At 37.2% G+C, this 22,879-nt stretch overlaps 1 protein-coding gene and 1 long non-coding RNA gene across 3 annotated transcripts in view; both read left to right on the forward strand.

The window, feature by feature from the left end:
• Positions 1–22,879, forward strand: part of UBAC2 (UBA domain containing 2) — a 253,828-nt gene that overhangs the window by 8,294 nt on the left and 222,655 nt on the right. The gene's annotated exons all lie outside the window — the stretch shown is intronic.
• On the forward strand, positions 8,388–9,112 carry LOC118497373. The gene is made up of 2 exons (XR_004899895.1): positions 8,388–8,906; positions 8,964–9,112. It is a non-coding gene; the product is annotated as an uncharacterized LOC118497373 (long non-coding RNA).

The following is a 22,879-nucleotide window of genomic DNA, read 5'->3' on the forward strand; positions in this document are numbered from 1 at the left end:
TAAACTTAAAATTTTTAGTCTCAGAAGCAGTAGCCCATGTTAGTTTAGAACCCAGAATAAGGAGCTAAACTGTCTGGGTTCAATTTCTAGTACTGCTCCTCAACAGCTATGTGATCTTAAATGCCTCAGCTTCCTCATTTTAAAAGTCTGCTGTCTGATGTGAAGGTCACAAAACAGTATTTAAGTGTTATAAATTTACTTTTTTATTTGCATATTTATCTTGCACTGGAAAAATGAAGATAAAGATGTCAATAAATGCTATTTTTATTTCTTCCAACTACTTTTACATTTCAGAATTTCCTTTGATGAATATGTGTTTATTTTACAAAAATAAAATTGGTTCATTTAAAACAAAAACATAAATGTGTACAGAAAAGAGGATGAAGGAAATTAACTAAACGGTGACTGGTTTTTCTCCATGTTCCAAACCTTCTATAATGTGCTTAATTTTACTTTTAGACTAAAAAGAAACATTGTTTTTAAAAGTGTCTTTCCTTAAGCTTGTGCTTCCCTAGTTATTATGTCTTTACTTCTCAGCTAAAATACTTTTTCAAGTATTTTTTATTAAGGTATAATTGACATATTTATATTAGTTTCACATATGCAGCGTGATGCCATATTTGTATATATTGTGAAATGATCACCACTATGTGTCTAATTAACATGTTATCTTACATAGTTACAAAAAATTTTCTTGTTATGGGAACTTTTAAAGTTACTCTCTTAGCAACTTTCAAATACACAATACAGAATTATTAACTATAGTCACCATGCTATACATTATACTCCCATGACTTATTTTATAACTCAAAATTTATACCTTTTGATCCCCTTCACCTACTTCTCCCGCTCCCCACATCCTCCAACCTCTGCTCTGGCTTGTTTGTTTTTTGTTTTGTTTTGTTTTATGATTCTACATATCCATGAGATCAGACATTATTTGTCTTTCTCTGTTTGACTTATTTCACTTAACATAATGCCATCAAGGTCCATCCTGTTGTTGATGAACATGTGGGTTATTTCCCTATCTTGGGTATTGTAAATAATGCTGCAGTGAACATAGAGATGCATATGTCTTTTTAAGTTAGTGTTTTTATTTTCTTCACATAAATTTCCAGAAGTGGGTTGCTAAATCATATGGTAATTCTATTTGTAATTTTTTGAGGAATACCCATACTGTTTTCCATAGTGGCTGTACCAATGGGAACATTCAACCAAGAGTGCAAACTGCCAACACTGTTATTTCTTGTCTTTTTGATAATAGCCATTCTAACAGGTGTAATATGATATCTCATTGTGGTTTTGACTTATATTTCCCTAATTAGTGATGTTGAGCATTTATCTTTTCATGTACCTGTTGCCATCTATATGCCTTCTTTGGTAAAATATTTTACCCTTTGCAACAGCATGAGTGGACCTGGAGAACACTATGCTAAGTGAAATTAGCCAGACAGAGAAAGACAAATACCATATGATTTTCCTCATACGTGGAATCTAATGAACAAACTGAACAAGCAAAATAGAGACAGTCTCATAGATACCAGGATGACAGCTATTAGGGGGGTGGATGGATCAAGTAAAAAGGAAAAAAGGAATCATGAACATGGACAACATTGTGGCGATTGCAGTGGGGAAGAGATTATAAGGGGGTTTAATGGTAATGGAAAACATACAATAAAATTTTTGTAAATGTCTATTCAGATCTACCCATTTTTAGTCAGATTGTCTTTTCCACTATTAAGTCATATGATTTCTTTATATATTTTGGATATTATACCCTTATCAGGTATATGATTTGCAAATATTTTCTGCATTCAGTAGGTGGCCTTTTTATTTTCCTGATGGCTTCCTTTTCTGTGCACAAGTGTTTGGTTTAATATGTTTTTGCTTTTGTTGACTTTGCGTTTGGTGTCAGAATAAAACAATAATCACCAAGTCCTAAGAAAAGGAACTTACTACCTACTATGTTTTCTTCTGGGAGTTTTATGGTTTCAAGTTTTACTTTTAAGTCTTAATCCATTTTTTATTTTTAATATATTTTATTGATTATGCTATTACAATTGCCCCATTTTTTTCTTCCCTTTATTCAGGTCCACCCTGCATACCCCCTCACACCAGCATTCCTCCACCTTAGTTCATGTCCGTGGGTCACAGAAATAAGTTCTTTGGCTTCTACATTTCCCATACTATTCTTAACCTCCTGTCTATTTTGTACCTACCATCTATGCTTCTTATTCCCTCTAACTTTTCCCCCTCTCTCCTCCTTCCCCCATGATAACCCTCCTTTTCTCTGGTTCCATTTCTGTTCTAGTTGTTTGCTTACTTTGTGTTTGTTTTTGTTTTTAGGTTTCATTGTTGACTGTTGTGAGTTTGTTTTCATTTTACTGTTAATAGTTTTGATCATCTTCTTTTTCTTAGATAAGTTTAACATTAGCCCTTTAACATTTCATATGATAAGGGCTTGGTGATGATGAACTCCTTTAACTTGACCTTATCTGGGAAGCACTTTAGCTGCCCTTCCATTCTAAATGATACTTTGCTGGATAGAGTAATCTTGGATGTAGGTCTTCTTCACCTTTCACAACTTTGAATACTTCTTCCTAGCCCCTTCTTGCCTGTAAAATTTCTTTGAGAAATCAGCTTATGGGGAACTCCTTTGTAGGTATCCACCCTCAAATGTGGGACCACCCAGTCTGCTAGCTGCTGCCTCTCCCTTTTGGGGTCTCTAGCTGCTGCCTTCCAGCCAGTCCTCTCCACCCCTGCTGCCCTTCTCCGCCCCCCTTACCAGTCTGGATGAATGTTTCTTTTTTAACTCCTTCATTGTTGGACTTCTATATTGTTCAATTTTCTGACAGTTATGGTTATTTTTTGTTTTTAAATTTGTCATTGACCTTCTTTTGGTTGTGTGAGGAGGCAAAGTGTATCTAGCTATACCTCTATCTTGGCCAGAAGTTGAGACTTTTATTGAAGATATTTATTGAAATCTCTTCCCTTTTAAAGGTGATTTTAGTTTTGTGAAAGCCAGAAGTCCCAGGGCGCCAAATCTGGGTCCTAGAGTCATCTTGGTGATTTGATGTTTTGCTCAAAAACTCCACACAGGATGAGATTCATGAGTGGGCACGTTGTTATGATAAGGCTGTCAATTACCAGTTGCCCATAGTTTTGGCCCTCTGAATCATCGAAATTGTTTCTGCAGAGGAATGTTCAAGATTAATGCAAAATTTGGTGCAGATTCATTGCTGTACTTGCTGAAGCCATTTTGAATGTGATAGACACACAGTACACATGCTCACTCAGTGGTGTTTACCATCACCACTGACTAGAACAGTGAAGTTGTCATTGTTCATGCATGTGTATTCTAGTCCACTCTCCTTGGCTGCCAGGTGACATCAATGTCACACAAACTGTTCTTGTTATATTAACAATGGCTAGACTTTTTCTGGACAGACCTTGTATGCATTTACAAATGTTGCATTTTTCCTCCACCCAGCATGCACCTCACTTCCATAGCCAGTCCCCACACCATTGTTCATATTCACAGGTCATTCATGTGTGTTTTTTAGTAATCCCTTCACCTTCTTTAAATAAGTATCCATCTCCCTCCTCCCCTCTTGCAGCTGTCAGTCTGTTCCCTGATTCCATTTTCTGGTTCTATTTTGCTCATTAATAGTTTATTTTGTTTACTGGATTCCTCTTATAAGTGAGATCATATGATACTTGTCTTTCACTGGTTGACTTATTTCACTTAGCATGATAGTCTTCAGTTCCCTCCATACCTCCACAAAAGGAAGTAATTCCTTCATTTTTTTTTTTTGGCTGCATAGTAAATGTTACACAAATTCCTTTGTGTAAATGTACCACAGTTTTTGATCTACTCCTCTGATAATCAGGCTGCTATGAACATAGGGATCCGTAAGTTCTTTTGAATTGGTGTTTTGGGATTCTTAGGGTATAATCCCAACAGTGGAATCGCTGGGTCAAAAAACAGTTCCATTTTTAATATTTTGAGGAAACTCCATACTGTTTTCCACAGTGGCTGCACCAACCTCCATTTCCAGCAGTGCACTAGGGTTCCATTTTCTCCACAATCTTGCCAGCACTTGTTGTTTGTTGATTTATTAATGATAGTGATTTTGTCAGATGTGAGGTGATGTCTCATTGTGGTTTTAATTTGCATCTCTCTGATGGCTAGTGATGTTGAGCATCTTATATATCTGTAGGCCATCGGAACGTTCTCCTTGGGGAAGTGTCTGTTCAGGTCCTTTGCCCATTTTTTAATTGGATAGTCTTCCTGGTGTTGAATTGTATGAGTTCTTTATATATTTTGGAGATTAAACCCTTGTCTGTTGTGTTATTGGCAAATGTGTTCTCCCATACAGTCGGTTCCCTTTTCATTTTGATGGTTTCTTTAGCTGTGTAGAAACTTTTTAATTTGATGCAGTCCCATTTGTTTATTTTTTCCTTCATTTCCATTGCCCTAGGACTTGTATCTGCAAAAATATTGCTCTGCGAGATATCTCAAATTTTACTGCTTATGTTTTCCCCTAGGATTTTATGGTATCCTGACTTATATTTAAGTTTTTTTTTTTTAAATCCATTTTGAGTTTATTCTGGTGTATGGTATAAGTTGGTTATCTAGTTTCATTTTTTTTGCATGTACCAGTCTGGTTTCCCCACCACAACTATTGAAGAGAGACTGTTTACTCCATTGTATGTTTGTTCCCCTTTGTCAAATATTAGTTGACGAAAAAGAAATGGGTTTGTTTCTGGGTGCTCTCTTCTGTTTCATTGATCTATGTGTCTGTTCTTTGGCTAGTACCAGACTGTTTTGGTTACAGTGGCCTTGTATCACTTTAGTCCTTTGAATGTAGTATGACACAGTGGAAAAAGTATACAGTACAGTAGCTCCCATATCCACAGACCATACTGTGTGAAGACCCCCTCAGTGGATGACTTTTTAAACCATGGATAGCACTGAACCCTGTATGTACTATGTTTGTTTACCTATATATACCTTTGATACAGTTTAATTTATAAATTACACAATTTCACAGATGAATTTTATTCTTACACTGGATGATCTCAGCAAGTAATTATTTTTCTTTCTTTATTAAGTCTAGAACTTTCACCTGTTCACTTAAATGTAGCACTTTATGGCTTCTCTTTTGCATTTTTGAACTACCAGCAGCACTACTGTGGTTTGGGGTCATTATGAAGTAAAATAAGGGTTATTTGAATAGAAGCACTGTGATACTGCCGCAGTCAATGGCATAACCAAGATGGCGACTAAGTGTGTAATAGTTAGGTGAGTGTATACCGCCTGGAGATGCTGGACAAAGGGAGGAGTCACGTTCCTGAGAGGAAGGAGCAGGACACATGAGGTGTCGTCATGCTACTTAAAATGGCACACAATTTAAAACTTACTTACTTCTGAATTTGTTATTTAATATTTTTGGACCATGGTTGACCATGGGTAACTGAAACCAAGGAAAATGCAATTGCAGATAATATACTGTATTGATATTTGGGAAGAGTTCTGGAGCCAACACAGTATATCCCTAATGTTTTCAGCCATTTTGGTTTTTAAAGATTGACAATATAAATTAGTACTTCCAAGACCCTTAGCAGCCCTGCAACAGAGTAATTTAACTTTAAATTCTGTTTCTAAGACTTATTGGGGATTATTTTCACTGTAGAAAACTTGGGAAATAAAAGTAAGGAAAAATATAAAATTTTTTTTCACTGCTGCCCAGACTTCATCCCTGTTTACATATTTGTGTTGTGAAATTTTCCCCATGTGGATGTATATAAACATTTTTAAAAGCAAAATTGGGCCTGTATACAGTTTCATATTCTGTTTTTTTACTTAACCTTCTTAAATGAATTTGCCTTGTGTCATTAGTAATGTTCAAAGTTGACTCTTAACATTGTTTTTGTTTTTCCTATTATAAAACTGAAATATGCTTGCTTCCAAGAAATTAATAAATTACACAAATACATAATGTAGAAAGGAGTATAATTCCATAAATAACTATCACTGATAGTTTAGTGCTTATTCTTTTTGACTTTTCCATGTAAGTGCTAATCTATGCAGTCTTTCTCTTTAGATACATACATATCCATATGTACATGTAGGTGTACGTGGTTTTTTTACACAGAATGGCATTCAAATATACATTTTGTTGTGCTCCCCAACATTGTCTCAGATACAGTAGCATGACTTTGAAGGGTTATAAAATGTTCATACTAAATTATGTTTTTCCCCATTATTTTCCCATTTAAACAGTATCATGGTGAACATATTTCTAAATTATTGATCCCATCTTTGACTAAATCCTAAAGAAATAATCACAAGTGTAGAATCACAGGGTCAAAGAAGAGGGACATTTTAAAGGTCTTCATCAGTACTGCCAAATCCTTTCAGAAAGGATGTATTACTTGACGTTTTTCAGCAGCTTGGAAGCATATCTTCCTCAAACTTATAACAATTGAGTGTGATATTTAAAGTAGTTTTTGCCACTTGAGAAATTTAAAAATGACATTGCCTGTTGTCTTAATCAGTATTTCTTTGAATACCTGGAAAAGTGTACTTTTTTTCCTCTTTCATATTTATTGGCCACTTTAATATGTCTTTTAAACTGATTTGACCATTTATGTTCTTTGCCATTTTTTCTATTGGATTATTAGTGGTTTTTTTAAAAAATTGATTTGTAAAGGCTTGTTAAGGGTATTAGCTTCAGTGTTGGTGTATATTACTAATATTTTAGCCACTTGTCTCTAATTTTATTTATGAAATTTTATATAAAGTGTTTTATTTATAAATAAGTCATTAAAATAAAAGGATTTAGCTCATAAATTTTATTTGGCCAATTTCATTCTTTATTAAGTTCTGGGCCTTCTGAGATCTGTTAAATAACACTTTTTGTATCTTTTTTTGTAATTATGAAGATAATAATATACTGCTGGTACAAATTAAAGCAACCCAGAAGAGAAAGTGAAATGTGAAATTCTCTCACTTTTCCTCAATCCCAGCAACAGTTTGGAAGATATTCTCAATAGATTTTTTCCCCTATGAATCCTGGTGTGTGTGTTGTGTGTGTGTGTGTGTGTGTGTAATATAAGGATAGTATATACATATGGTAAAAATTAACATGAAGATATAATGTGAATTCTCCTTACTTGGATTAACTACTTGTAAGTTACTTTTTCTTTGCTTCTTCTACTATTAGAGCTTTTTTTTTTTAAAGTAGCTGGAAAATCTTTATTCCTGTTGTCCAATGTCCAATTTGCTTTTTGACAGCACCAGCATTGGCCTTTGCAGTGCCCCTGACTTCCTCATTTTGTTCTTGTTTGCCTTTCCCTGTTTTCTTCAGGGCTTCTTCTCATGCAGGCTATGTCATAAAGCTATGTTTGGGTTCATTTTTTTTTTTTGCGTAATCCAAGGAATCATAAATCACTACCACCAAAATAGGTTCTGAATCCAAACACAAGGATGACATCTGGTGTGATTTTACACATTTTGGTTAGTTTTTCCCAAATTTCTGTCTGAGTAGTCTCAAAAAGTAGTCCCCAAAAACTAGACTGATGATCATGAACATCCTGGTCACCATAGTTACTGTGTTGTACATGATGGTGGCCAATCTTCAAGCAGGCAAGAAGGAAAAATACTATTATAAGTTTAAAATGATGTTTTTTCACCTCTATTGATTTGTCAACTATAGGTTCTATTTCTAGATTAGATAAGGAATTTGCATATATGCAGTGTGTATTTATAGTCTTTAATGGTATTTAGCCTTCCATGCTTTGGTCATAGGTTGATTTTATATAGAAAATCAAAATAATAGCTATATTTAGATTATTATGATGGTATATTTATTGTAGAACCAAAGTGTGTGATTGGAGACCTAGAAGGAAATAGAGCCCTAGGTCAGAAAACCTGTGCTGTTTCAGGCATTTCTCAATTTCTTTTGATACTTCTTCACTACTTTAAGTTACACTCAATTACTGCTCTTTCTTGAACCTTACATCATTTTCTTTTTGGATGCTTTGTGTTTTTCTGGGGCATCCTTCTGGAGTAAACTTTTTCATGTAGAGGACATCGGTAGTGAGCTTTCTGGATGCTTGCTTGGCCATTCTTGTACATAGCAAAAGAATAGATTTGCAAATAGCTGGTGTGGGTTTCCTTTTTATTTGTGGGTAGGTCTTTGTCAGAGAGTCCCATACCTAAAAAGGCTGGGCTGACTATAGGTTCTTTTCAAGTTTGCAGACATGTGAATAGCTTGTTTCCATATAGGGTGCAGAGGTAGAAAAAAGGTAATAGGTAAGGGAAGGTGAAAATCCCCTGCAGTGGTAAAGTTTGACGGGCTTAGCTGTTTTTGTAATCTGTGTTACCCAAACTGTCATCTTCTTTGGAAGTTTAAAGTTTCCCCAAGCTCTTTTTATTTTTTCTCAGACCCCTGACACTCTTCATGTTCTCCCTAAGTAGATTGTCCCCTTTATGTGGTGAGCATTTCTTGGATTTTATTTTAGGGACCAAGTCTTTTTTTCATCTGGGATGGTTGAATGAATAGCTTTGTGAGAAAGAATGTGAGATTGTGTCTGGCAGGATTTTGTGGAAGGCCTGACTGGCCCAGCTGTTGCATGTGCTCCTGGACCTGTGACACTCATACTACTGGGAGTGATTTGAACAGGATGTGGGCCTAACATTAAATGTCATTGAAACAAAAGTAAGATGACTCTATTTTCAGTTTTTTTTTTTAAATTCTGATTATATTAAAGAGAAAGTCTCAATTTGGTACTAGTCTGAAGTACCTCCCTAATAGCAGCTAGTTTCCTATTGTAACAAAGAGAACAGTAGGCAGGCCCAGATTTTTCTGTCAGCAACGATGTTAGTAGAATTTAATAAAGTGTGTTTATTTTTATAGTTACCACCTACTGATGATAAAGTGACACTCAAATTCCAGTTATTGTAGTGCTATAAAGTTCGCTTTAAAATATGTTTATTTAACTAAATCATAGTAAGGTGATTTAAGAAAACTATTAAATAATAGGATAGGTAATACTGGGACATAGCAAAAATGGTGGTGCTACAATGGGAATGACCGAAGTTTGAGAAATACTGATGAGTAATTCCAATTGCTCATGTTCCTCCCCAGGTCTTGGTATTTATTGATTAGTTCCCTGGACTCATTTGCCAGCAAACATTTCCCTGGTGTTTTGAGGGTTCTTTTATTTCAGTATGACTTTGGAAGGGAGGAAAAGTGGATAGGGGTATGCGTCTGTTGTCATGAACTGGAATTTTATCTAGCTATCTTTTTGGTTTCATTGCTTCTATTTGATTCTTTAATCCTTTCAGAATTAATTTTAGTGTTTAGAGTTTGAGACTTTTTCTTTCCATTGGTCAAGCAATCTGAGCACTGGTGGTTAGAGATGTTTAGTAGCACCTCTACTCACAAACATATTAGGTGCTGAAAGGCCCTGTGCAAGTCTAATGGATCTTAAGCTTGGTTTTCTTATGCTTTTCCACAGACAGGAGTGCAAGAGTTTCCTTAGTTCATCAAAGCTTTAAAATCTGACTAGGATTTCTACTTTATATCTGCTAAACTCATAATGCCCTTTCCTATTTTCTGAGATGTTTTAGTGGATGTTTTTGTAGCTATAGTACCCTTGTCAGCCTGTTTGGGTTGATTCGAGATTCATGGGCTGTATAAAACCATTCCTGGCTTCTCATGAAGCTGTTACCAACAGCATTTCATCATGCTTGGCCTTATAACTCTTAGCCCTGTCTTAAATTACCATTGCTCTAATAGATAGTCACCTCAGTGATGATTCCCTAAGCCAGACTTTGAAAACTGACAGGCCACACACAGATGTGTTCTGTTTGAGATATGTGTTGGTAGTGAGTGTTGCGGGACAGGAGGAGAGTTACCTTCTAACATTTTAAAATTGGAGTATTTCAGACAGAAATTCAGATTTCTCTTATCTCTTGAAGTGACTATCTGGTGACACCAGGGCTGAATTGTTAGGTGACCAAAAAAATCTACTGATCATGAACTTTTTGCCGTCTACTTTCCCTGTTTCACTGATACCTGCCTAACCCATTTAGGCCCTTGTATTTACAGTAGCTTTTCTTGCTAATAACCACACATTTTTCCTTTTTAAAATTAGGGTATTTTTTTCTCTCTTGTAGTTTATCACATGGGTCCAGAATTATGCAGAAGCTTCCTAATACACCTTTTCAGAGCTGTTGTTTCTACTGTCGAATAATTTATCCTGCATTTATGTGTAACATTTATAATTTTCTCCTTTTGGCTTTTAAAATTATTATTTCATTATAATTATATCCCTTATCTAATTAACATGTTTAACAATTACTGCTTTTTCTTCTAAATGAAGGGCTTAATATTTATATAAAGAAAGTCTTTCTAAGAAGAATAAACTGAAGTCTAGCATAGTGGCAGGACCAAAAGAAAAGTATAGGTGCCTAAGCATTATTGATTATTTGCAGATTTGACACATTTTTCTGTGGCACACAAGCCTTTGTGTTAGGCTCTATTTTAGAACTTATTTTACAGTTTTAAATTGCTCATTCTTCCCCACCCCCTGCAAATTCACACTGTCTAAATAGTAGGTGTAGAGTTGATTTTTTTGTATCTAGATGGCAAGTCCTTCTCCTTCATCCCTTTCTGTTGTTGTTTTTGTTCTCTTCTGGAAACTTCTTAGCCTTTTCTTTTGTTCATTTTCCTGATAAATTTTACAAGCATTGGTCTGGTAACTAGTGTTTATTGATTGCCCTCACAAGGCAAGCACTCTGTCCAATTGTTTGGTAACTTGTGTGAGGAGCCATCAGTGTGGCAGGTGCCCAGTGTCATTGAATTCTCCCCAGTATGTTAGGAACAGGAGTGGATTCGTGGATGGCTTAGAGCATTTTCCTTCTAAATATTGTAGGGAAATGAGTGTGACAAAAAAACAAACTTGTGACCTTTTAATTTCTGGGTACTTTTATGAAAATCTTTGTTGAGATGATCACCAGAAGTCACTCTATCCTCCCTTACTTGCTCAATGAGGATAGGTTTTATTAACTTTTCTTCTAGGATGGTAATAGGCCTGAAGAATAAATCATGGTGGAAACAGGAGGTATCTTTTGCAAATGCATGGGTCATTGCACTTTTGTGGACTTCCACTCTTATTTTTGGCCTAGCTCCTTTCTGATGAAAAACTGTAGGGAAATTACTTCACGAGACACCAAATCATCCTATTTTTGGGGGAACCCTGAGAAGTTTACCAAGTAGTTTAGTAGTCATAAATAGGAAAACCAGTATGGTAGGATATGGTGGCTCCTCCCCTCAGTGGTGTGAACCACACTGGGGTTTTTGATGAGTATATGTTTACATGGCTGACTTGTGGGGACAGGCAGAGTTGCTGGGTTTGCTGCCTTTTTCTTTCCACCATCCCCACCTCCTACTTCTGTCTTTAGCTGCGATGCTTCTTTAACAGCCCACATGCCAAAGCTTTGCAAGACCTGTGGTTAGTGTCTTCATTACATGAAAAATGCATATTTTTATTAAAGTAAAATTCATGTAACATAAAATTTACCATTTTGTCCATTTTTAAAGTGTACACTATTGACTTACAGTATTCATATTGTTGTGCAATCATCACCAACCACTGTGTACTTCCAGAACATTTTTATCAGCCAGAAAGAAACTTAGAACTCTTTAAACTATAGCTGGCTTTCCCTTCCTCTTAGTTCATGCTGACAACCACTAATCTAGACATTTCATGTAAATGGAATCGTACAATATGTGGCTTTTTGTGTCTGGTTTCTTTCATTTTGCGTGTTATTTTTATTTTTTAATATATTTTGTTGATTATGCTATTACAGTTGTCCCATTTTTTTCTCCCCTTTATTGCCATCCACCTTGTACCACCCCTACCACCATCTTAGTTCATGTCCATGGGTCACAAAAATAAGTTCTTTGGCTTCTCCATTTCCCATACTATTCTTAACCTCCCCCTGTCTATTTTCTACCTACCATTTATGCTTCTTATTCCCTGTACCTTTTCCCCCATTCTCCCACTTCCCCTCCCCACTGCTAACCCTCCATGTGTTCTCCATTTCTGTGATTCTGTTCCTGTTCTAGTTGTTTGCTCAGCTCCTTTTTTTTTTTTTAAGGTTCATTTGCGGAGTTGTGAGTTTGTTGTCATTTTATGGTTCATATTTTTTGTCTTATTTTTCTTAGGTAAGTCCCTTTACCATTTTATATAATAAGGGCTTGGTGATGATGAACTCTGTTAATTTCGCCTTATCTGGGAAGCACTTTATTTGCCCTTCCATTCTAAATGACAGCTTTGCTGGATAGAGTCATCTGGGATGTAGGTCCTCACCTTTCATGACTTTGAATACTTCTTTCCAGCCCCTTCTTGCCTGTAAGGTTTCTTTGAGAAATCAGCTGATAGTCTTATGGGCACTCCTTTGTAGGTTACTGTATCCTTCTCTATTGCTGCTTTTAAGATTCTCTCCTTATCTTTGATCTTAGCTAATGTAATTATGATGTGCCTTGGTGGGTGCTTTCTTGGGTCCAACTTCTTGGGACTCTCTGAGCTTCCTGGACTTCCTGGAAGTCTATTTCCTTTGCCAGATTATGGAAGTTCTCCTTCATTATTTTGTTCAAATAAGCTTTCCACTTCTTGCTCTTCCTCTTCTCCTTCTAGCATCCCTGTGATTCGGGTGTTGGAATGTTTAAAGGTGTCCCAGAGGTTCCTGAGCCTCTCCTCGTTTTTTTTAAATTCTTGCTTCTTCATTCTGTTCTGGTTGAATGTTTCTTCCTTCTGCTCCAAATGGTTGATTTCAGTCCCAGTTTCCTCCCCTTCACTGTTCGTTCCCTGTACATTTTCCTTTATTTCACTTTTCATAGCCTTCACTTTTTTTTCTATTTTGCAACCATACTCTACCATTTCTGTGAGCGTCCTGATTACCAGTGTTTTGAACTGTGCATCTGATAGGTTGGCTATCTCTTCATTGCTGGGTTGTATGTTTTTCTGAAGCTTTGATCTGTTCTTTCATTTGGGCCATATTTTTTTGCCTCATGGTGCACCTGTTACATACCAAGAGGTGGAGCCTTAGGTATTCACCAGGGCAGGGCAACCATCTGGCTGCATTGTGGTGCTGTATGTGGGGGAGGGGTCCAAGAGGGAACAGTGCCACTTGCTCAGCTCTCAGCTGGCTTTCAGTCACTTTCCCTGCTACCCACAAGCAAATCGGGCCCTTCTGATGCTGATTCCCATGTGGGTGAGTTTGTGTACATTCTAGGACCCTGTGGGCCTCTCCAGTGAAGTCTCCTGTGAGGCTGTGAGTTTCTCCATCTGCCTCAACCCCACAGTTTTTTTCAGCCAGAATTTTTGAGACTTTATTTCCCCGAGCTGGAACTTTGGGTTGTGTGATCTGTCTCGCTTTGTTCTTGGTTTATCTGCACAGAAATGTGGAACCACCCAGTATACCAGCTGCTGCCTCTCCTGCCCTGGTCCTCCAGCCGCAGCTTTGCCTTATGTCCTTTCTATCTCGTCTGCCTGTCTCCACCCCTAGTACTAGTCTGAATGAATGTTTCTTCTTTAACTCCCTGTTTGTTGGACTTCTATATTATTCGATTTTCTGGCAGTTATGGTTATTTTTTGTTTTTAAATTTGTTGTTGTCCTTCTTTTGGTTATATGAGGAGGCAAAGTATATCTGCCTATGCCTCCATCTTGGCCGGAAGTACCCTGCAGTGTATTTGAAGCTCATCTATATTGTAGCATGTATCAGTACTTCATTTCTTTTATGGCTTAATAATATTCTATTGTGTCGATATATCATATTTTTTTACTCATCTGTTGATGGATATTTGGGTTGTTTCCACCTTTTGGCTATTATGATAATGCTGCTGTGAATTATCAGGTGTTTGTTTGAACATCTGTTTTATAGTTTTCTTGGGTATATAACTAGGCTTTGCTGGGTCATGTGGTAATTCTGTCTTTAGTTTTTTTGAGGAAGCAAAAAGATATATGTGAAGTGCTAAAAATAATAGTGAAAACCCCTTTAGAATGGACCATGATATAAGGATATCATATTTCCTTCTTCTATATTATAAAAACATTTTGCTTTAGAATAAGGTACAATTGGTTCAAACCTCAGCCCTCATACCAACTAGCAGTGAGCTTGGGCAAGTTATTTAACCACTCTTAGCCTTTTTTTCCCCCTACCTAGAACATGCAGATTGCTGGTTCAGGGTTATTGTAAGTATTCACTGAGATGGTATTATGCAGAAAGTGCTTTTTTAGCACAGGACATGGCTTAAAGTAATCAACATATACTATAATAATTATTTTAGGATAATACACAATCACCAAAGCCTGATGGTTATTCATTGCCACAGAGATGGCTGTGTACTTCTGTCATACCCAAGAGGAGAATCACCCAAAAGGAAACATGTTAAATTCTGGTGTTTTATGTTATCTTTGCCATAGGTGTTTTGCATTTTTACTTTAATGTACAGTCTGTTATTGTAAAAAATGTAATATCCCTATTTTCTAAGGTAGAAGGACCTGTTTCAAACAAATGACTTTTTCTTAACCTCTTATTTGATCTCTGCTTGGGTTCTACCTGTATGAACCACTTCCTGGTTCCACTCACAGGCCAGAAGATTGCTAGTGACTTGCCTTATTTCAGTGCATGAGGATTTAGTGAAACTTTTTACTAAGTTAGTAACTAATTAACCAAAATTTTTAAAATTTTTATAGAAGGTTTTTACAAAAATTAAAATCTTTCATGAACAGATCATTAAGAAATTATTAGTTAATATTTTGTTAAATGTGTAAAAAAACCTAAGAATTTATGCACTGTTCTTTAAAAAGTATTATGTAACATTATACCTACTTATTTACTATATCAGTTTTTAACTGGTGTACTGCAAGAATTTTTAAAACATGTGACACTTGACTGTTTATAGTCAGGGTCATTGACCTCTTTTAGATTGTCAAATGAAAAAATTACAACAGCCAGCATAACAATAGCCATCAAAATTACACTTATTTTTGTCAGATAGGCAAAAAATACATTTTTTGATGTGCTGCAAAATTTTAGTAATTAGTCCTGGCTGGTATGGCTCAGTGGATTGAGCCCAGCCTGCAAACCAAAAGGTCGCTGGTTCAATTCCTAGTCAGGGCACATGCCTGAGTTGCAGGCTGGGTCCTCATTTGGGGACATGCACATGCAAGAGGGAACTGATAGATTTATCTCTCCCTCTCATTCTCCCTCCCCCTCTCTCAAAAAGTAAATAAATAAGTGCGGGCTGCGAACCAAAGTGTGCACAGGTTCGATTCTCAGTCAGGGTACATGCCTGGGTTGCAGGCCATAACCCCCAGCAACCTCACATTGATGTTTCTCTCTATCTCCCTCCCTTCCCTCTCTAAAAATAAATAAATAAAATCTTTTAAAAATATTTTAGTAATTAGTTTATGTGTGCCATGAGATGAAAAATGTTGAAAATCACTGGTTTACTAGAATACTTATTTATATATAGAAATATTTTGCACTTACTATTTAGAAATGTCTTTCAAAGGCATGAAATATATTTCTACAAACTACTTCTTAAAATTGCATCTTTTATTTTATGGATTAAACATAATTTACCTATTTTCCTATTGGACGGTCATGTTTTTTCTGATCTTTTTCTTATCATAAATAATGCTATGGTGAGTATCTTTGTGGTAAAAATTTTATGCACATCCATGATAATTACTTCGGTATGAATTCCTAGATGTATATATTTTTTGAGTAGAGGGTTTGTATTTATATTTTTAAACCTTTGATTAGTTCAGCCTTTAATAAATACCACTCTGTGTAGCACCCTCCTAAGACCACATAATTACATTTATTCTTCTATCCCCACTCACTGTTACATTTATTTTTGTTGCACAGAGCACCACTTTGATTTCTGTTATGCTGTTTGTGATTATATATGTCTTTTACCCAAAATCCACCATACAGGTGAAAATCCCTTTGCACCATGGAGATCTATGGCAGTGCAGCATAAGAAACAGTTTTATGCATGGTCAGATTTTCAGGGTTTGAAGTTGGTTCTGCCTTTTTCTTACCATTATTTTATATAGCATTTTGGTGTGCTCAGCCTCACCTTTTATTCCATCTGTTTCTACAGTCTTGTTTGGTATAAACTGGTCTGGTTTGGTAAAGCTTGTATCTCTGTTCCTCCCATTGGACTTCTTTTGTGTGGCCAGTCTAGATAACTGAGGGATGATGGATCAAATTGCTTTCCTGTTTCTTCCCTGGGTAGTAGTTTTGAGGATACATTTGCAAGCCTCTCAGAAAATCCTGTGGGATCAAGCACTTGTCACAAGAAACATCTATCACTCTTAGCGGTGGCCAACTGATAATGAATCCTTGTATTGACTTTTCTGCTCTGTTGCACTCCCTGTTACCTTCACTTCTGCTCCCTAGGATCACATTAAAAAATAAACTACTTGTCTCCAAGCCTGTGTTTTACCTTTTCATTTCAGTGCAACCCAGGCTAAGACGTTTTGTGATCATGGACATGTAACTTACTCTTTGATTTGCAATTTTTTCATATATATAAATTTGGAGAAGTAGTGTGTACCTCATGTCATTTATTTGTTCACCAAACACTTATTAAAACACTACTATGTGCCAGGTTCTGTTCTGGGTATGGGAATATAGCAGTGAGCAAGACGAAGGACCCTATTTTCTGAGTTTACATTATGATGAGGGAGATAGACAAAAAAGTTAACAGAATAATTTCAAGTAGTGAAAAATGCTTTGAAATAAAGCATCATCAGTGCTCCAGAGCAGTAGTGATGAAGAAAGCCACTCTCAGATGCTATTAGAAATGCAGGCTGACTGGTACTGGCATAAAAACAGGCACATGGACCAATGGAACAGAACAGAGAGCCCAGAAATAAACCCAAGCCTCTACGGTCAATTAATATTTGACAAAGGAAGCAGCAACATAAAGTGGAATAAAAATAGCCTCTTCAACAAATGGTGTTGGGAGAACTGGACAGCTACGTGCAAAAAAATGAAACTTGAGGACTAACTTACACCTTATACAAAAATAGATTCTAGGTGGATAAAAGACTTAAATATAAAGCGTGACACCATTAAAGTCCTAGAAGAGAACGTAGGTAGGAAAATCTCAGATATTTCACGCAGAAACTTTTTTACTGACTTGTCTCCTAGAGCAAGGGACATAAAGGAAAGAATAAACAAATGGGACCTCATCAAAATTAAAAGCTTTTGCACAGCTAAGGAAAACAGTATCAAAATAAAAAGAGAACCAACTGTATGGGAAAACATATTTGCCAATGATACCTCAGACAAGGGTTTAATCTCCAAAATATATAAAGAACTTACACGACTCCACTCTAAGAAGACAAGCACCCCAATTAAAAAATGGGAAAGGACTTGAACAGACACTTCTCCAAGGAGGACATACAGAGGATCCAGAGACACATGAAATGAAGTTCAATATCGCTAGCTATCAGAGATGCAAATTAAAACCAAAATGAGATACCACTTCACACCAGTCAGAGTGGCCATCAGAAACAAAGCAACAAACAACAAGTGTTGGAGAGGTTGTAGAGTAAAGGGGACTCTAGTGCACTGTTGGTGGGACTGCAGACTGGTACAACCACTATGGAAAGCAGTTTGGAACTTCCTCAGAAAACTAAAAATGGATCTGCCTTTTGACCCGGCAATTCCATTGCTGGGACGCTATCCTAAGAACACTAAAACACCAATCCAAAAGAACCTGTGCATCCCAATGTTCATAGCACAGTTTACAATAGCTAGATGCTGGAAGCAACCAAGATGCCCATCAGTAAATGAATGGATCAAAAAACTATGGTACATTTACACAATGGAATTCTATGCAGCAGAAAGAAAGAAGGAGCTCCTACCCTTTGCAACAGCATGGATGGAGCTGGAAAGCATTATGCTAAGCGAAACAAGCCAGGCAGTGAAAGACAAATACCACATGATATCACCTTTAACAGGAATCTAAACAACAAAACAAAAAAAACTAGCAAAATATAACCAAAGACACTGAAATAGGGGATAGTCTGACAGTGGCCAGAGGGGAGAGAAGAGGGAATTTCAGGGGGGAATGGGTAGGGTTTACAGGAACAAATTTGGAGGACACATGGACAAAAACTAGGGGTGGGGGGTAACGGGGGGAAGGGGGGAGGGTTGGGTGGGTGGGCTGGAATGGGAGTAGGGGGGAGAAAACTGTACTAGAACAATGATTAAAATAAAAAAAATAATAAAAAAAAAAGAAATGCAGGCTGAATGATCAAGATAAGCTGGATGTGGGAAGAACATTGGGTAGAGTAGCAGGTGTAAAGGCCCTAAGGTGTGTCAGGAGCAAGGTAGTACATTTAAAGTGTTGTGTATAATATTTTGCATTTGGAAAGTAAATGATGGTTACTATTAATAAAATTAGATCAAAGGAGTAGCCTATCATTGAGTACACCATTAAGTGTCCAATTTTGTCTCATGAATTGGCAAAAATTGGCTTCACAGAATAAGCAGATAATTATGCAGGGTGTGAATAGGGTTACACAGTACATTTTTCTTTATATGGTGAATTACATTGCTTTGCATTTTCAATATAAACCTTCCTTGGTGGTGATGTATTATCCGTTTTATATATACCTCAATTCAATTTGCTAATATTTTGTTGAGGAATTTGCATCTGTGTTCCTAAGAGATGTTGTTTTCTTATAATGTCTTTGTCTGGTTTTGGCATCAGTGTAATGTTGGCATCATAAAATAAGTTGAAAAGTGTTCTCTCCTTTTCTATGTGGTGGGAGAGTTTGTGTAGAATTGATATTCTTTTTCTCTTAAATGCTTGGTAGAATTCTTCAAGGGAAGCCATTAGGCCTGGAGTTTTCTTTGTTGGAAAGAATTTTAACTATGAGTTCAATTTTTTCATTTCTATAGGGTTATTCAAGTTATCTATTTTTTTTGAGTGAACTTCAGTAGATTGTATGTTTTTACTGATCATTTGCTAGAGATGTATTCATATTACTGATCCTCTCAGAGAACAAGCTTTTAGTTTCATTGATTTTTCTCTATTATGTTTTGCTTTTCTATTTCATTGATTTCTGCTTTGATCTCACTTTGTTTCATCTGCTTCCTTAGGGTTAAATTTCCCCTTTCTTCCTACTTTTTAAGCTTGTAGCCTATCTCATTATTTGAGACCATTTTTTCCAATGTAAGTACTTAATGCCACAAATTCCCTCTAAGCACTGCTTTATTTGCAGCCCACAAATTTTGATTGGTTTTACTTTCCCTTGTGATTCCCTCTTTGACCCTGGATATTAAATAATATGTTGTTTAGTTTTGAGGCATCTGGGGAATTTTTCTTTTCTTTGTATTTTACTGACTATGCTATTACAGTTGTCCCATTTTTTCTCCCCTTTATCCCTCCCCACCCTTCACTGCCCCTCCCTCAAGCCCCACCTTAGTTCATGCCCATGGGTTGTACATGTAAATTCTTTGGCTTCTCCATTTCCTATACTATTCTGAACCTCCCTGTCTAGTTTGTGCCTACCAATTATGCTTCTTATTCCCTGTACCTTTTACCCCCATTCTTCCCTGCCCTCCAATAACCTTCCATGTGATCTCCATTTTTGTAATTCTGTTCCTGTTCCAGTTGTTTGCTTAGGTTGCTTATTTATTTATTTATTTATTTAGGTTCAGTTGTTGATAATTGTGAGTCTGTTGTCATTTTACTGTTCATAGTTTTGATTTTCTTTTTCTTAGATAAGTCCCTTTAACATTTCATATAATAAGGGCTTGGTGATGGTGAACTTCTTGGACTTGAACTTATCTGGGAAGCACTTTATCTGCCCTTCCATTCTAAATGATAGCTTTGCTGTATGGAGTAATCTTGGATGTAGATTTTTGCCTTTCATGACTCTGAATACTTCTTTACAGCCCCTTCTTGCCTGCAAGATTTCTCTTGAGAAATCAGCTGGTAGTCTTATGGGCACTCCTCTGTAGGTAACTGTCTTCTTTTCTCTTGCTGCTTTTAAGATTCTCTCTTTATCTTTAATCTTGGGTAAGTTAATGATGATGTGCCTTGGTGTGTTCCTCTTGGGTCCAACTTCTTTGGGACTCTCTGAGCTTCCTGGACTTCCTGGAAGTCTATTTCCTGCCAGATTGGGGGAAGTTTTCCTTCATTATTTGTTCAAATAAGTTTTCAATTTTTTGTTCTCATTCTTCTCCTCCTGGCACCCCTATAATTCGGATATTGGAACATTTTAAGTTGTCCCAGAGGTTCCTAAGTCTCTCTTCATTTTTTTGAATTCTTGTTTCTTCATTTTGTTCCAGTTGGATGTTTATTTCTTCCTTTTGTTCCAAATCATTGCTTTGAGTCCTGGTTTCCTTCCTGTCACTGTTGATTCCCTGAATGTTTTGCTTTATTTCATTTTGGGTATTTTTCATTTGTTTTCTCATTTTTCGACCAAGCTCAGTCAGTTCTGTGAGCATTTTGATTCCCAGGGTTTTAAATTCTCCGTCAGATAGGTTGGCTATCTCCTCATTGCTTACTCTCTTTCTGAATTTTTGTTCTGTTCTTTCATTTGGGCCCTATTTCTTTGTCTCAGTGTTCCTGTTGAGTTGTAAGGGGGCAGGGCCTTAGGTATTCACCCAGGCAGGGCAACCCTCCTTCCTGCAGTGTGTCACTATCTGTGGGGCAGGGGCCAGAGAGGGAACAGTGCAACTCCCTTGCTCATCTTTAGTCCCACTTTCCAATGAGACTGGGATTTTCTTGCACTGTAGCAACTGCCATAGTCCACGGTCAGCTCTGAGTCTCAGTTTCCCATTCAGCCAGCCCTGCCTGCATGGTCTGCGCCACCTTGCTGTGGGTTTTTTCCATCTCCACCTTTACTGGTCTGGTTGTTCTGGTTGACTGTTTTCTTTCTTTCTTTTTTTTTTTTTTAAGATTTTATTTACTCTATTTTTTATTTTTTGAGAGGGGAAAGGAAAGGGAAACAGAAGGAGAGAAACATCAATGTGTGGTTGCTTCTCACATGCCCCCCACTGGGACCTGGCCTGCAACTCAGACATGTGCCCTAGACTGAAAATCAAACCAGTGACCCTTTGATTCACAGGCCAGCACTCAACCATTCAGCCACACCAGCCAGGGCGGCATTGGGCAGTCTTAAGCTGACAGCAAAGTAAAGCTGGAAGGACCTTAAAGGTCATGCACCCCAAACCCAGATTTTTAAACATGAGGCAACCAAGGCTCAGAGAGAAGGGCATTGTTGACTGACCAGGAGGTAGACCCAAGAATTCTGATAGCAAGTAATGGCTGGGAGCGGGCTCTGGAATTCGAGGTTAATGGAGTCCAAATTCTGCACTACACAACTGACTAGCTCTACAGCCATGGATAAATTACATAACTGCTTGGTGTGTCAGCTCCCTTATCTGTAAAATGATCATTTTATTCCTTACCTCACGGCATACTCACAAACTATTACCAAGTGGGCCTGGGCTGGTGTGGCTCAGTTGGGTGGAGCGTCATCCGTACACCAAAATGTTGTGATGTTGTGGGTTCAATCACCAGTTGGGCAGCCTCTCTCCCATTGATGTTTCTCTCCCTCTTTCCTTTCTTTTTTTCTTTTTTCTTTTTTTTAAAATTTTATTTTAATCACTGTTCAAATACAGTTTTCTCCCCTCTACTCCCAGTCCAGCCCCCCCTCCCACCCCTCCCCACCTCCCTCCTACTACCACCCTCCCCCCAGTTTTTGACATTTGTCCTTTAAGTTTGTTCCAGTGAACCCTTCCCAATATCCCCTGAAATTCCCTTTACTCTTCTTTGTAGTCACTGTCAGCCTGTCCTCTATTTCAGTGTCTTTGGTTATATTTTGCTTGCTTCTTTGTTTTGTTGTTTAGGTTCCTGTTAAAGGTGAGATCATATGGTCTTTGCCTTTCACTGCCTGGCTTGTTTCGCTTAGCATAATGCTTTCCAGCTCCATCCATGCTGTTGCAAAGGGTAGGAGCTCCTTCTTTCTTTCTGCTGCATAGAATTCCATTGTGTAAATGTACCATAGTTTTTTGATCCATTCATTTACTGATGGGCATCTTGGTTGCTTCCAGCATCTAGCTATTGTAAATTGTGCTGCTATGAACATTGGGATGCACAGGTTCTTTTGGATTGGTGTTTTAGTGTTCTTAGGATAGCGTCCCAGCAGTGGAATTGCTGGGTCAAAAGGCAGATCCATTTTTAGTTTTCTGAGGAAGTTCCATACTGCTTTCCATAGTAGTTGTACCAGTCTGCAGTCCCACCAACAGTGCACTAGGGACCCCTTTTCGCCACAACTCTCCAACACTTGTTGTTTGTTGCTTTGTTTATGATGGCCATTCTGTCTGGTGTGAAGTGGTATCTCATTGTGGTTTTAATTTGCATCTCTCTGATACCTAGTGATATTGAGCATCACTTCATGTGTCTTTGGATTTTCTGTATGTCCTCCTTGGAGAAGTGTCTGTTCAAGTCCTTTGCCCACTTTTTAATTGGATTCCTTGGCTTCTTAGAGTGCAGTCGTGTAAGTTCTTTATATATTTTGGAGATTAAACCCTCGTCTGAGGTATCATTGGCAAATATGTTTTCCCATACAGTTGGTTCTCTTTTAATTTTGATACTGTTTTCTTTGGCTGTGCAAAAGCTTTTAATTTTGATGAGGTCCCATTTGTTTATTCTTTCCTTTATGTCCCTTGCTCTAGGGGACAAGTCAGTAAAAATGTTTCTTCGTGAAATATCTGAGATTTTCCTACCTACGTTCTCCTCTAGGACTTTAATGTTG

This window comes from Phyllostomus discolor, chromosome 11 (genome assembly GCF_004126475.2).
Source record: "Phyllostomus discolor isolate MPI-MPIP mPhyDis1 chromosome 11, mPhyDis1.pri.v3, whole genome shotgun sequence".
NCBI lineage: Eukaryota > Metazoa > Chordata > Mammalia > Chiroptera > Phyllostomidae > Phyllostomus > Phyllostomus discolor.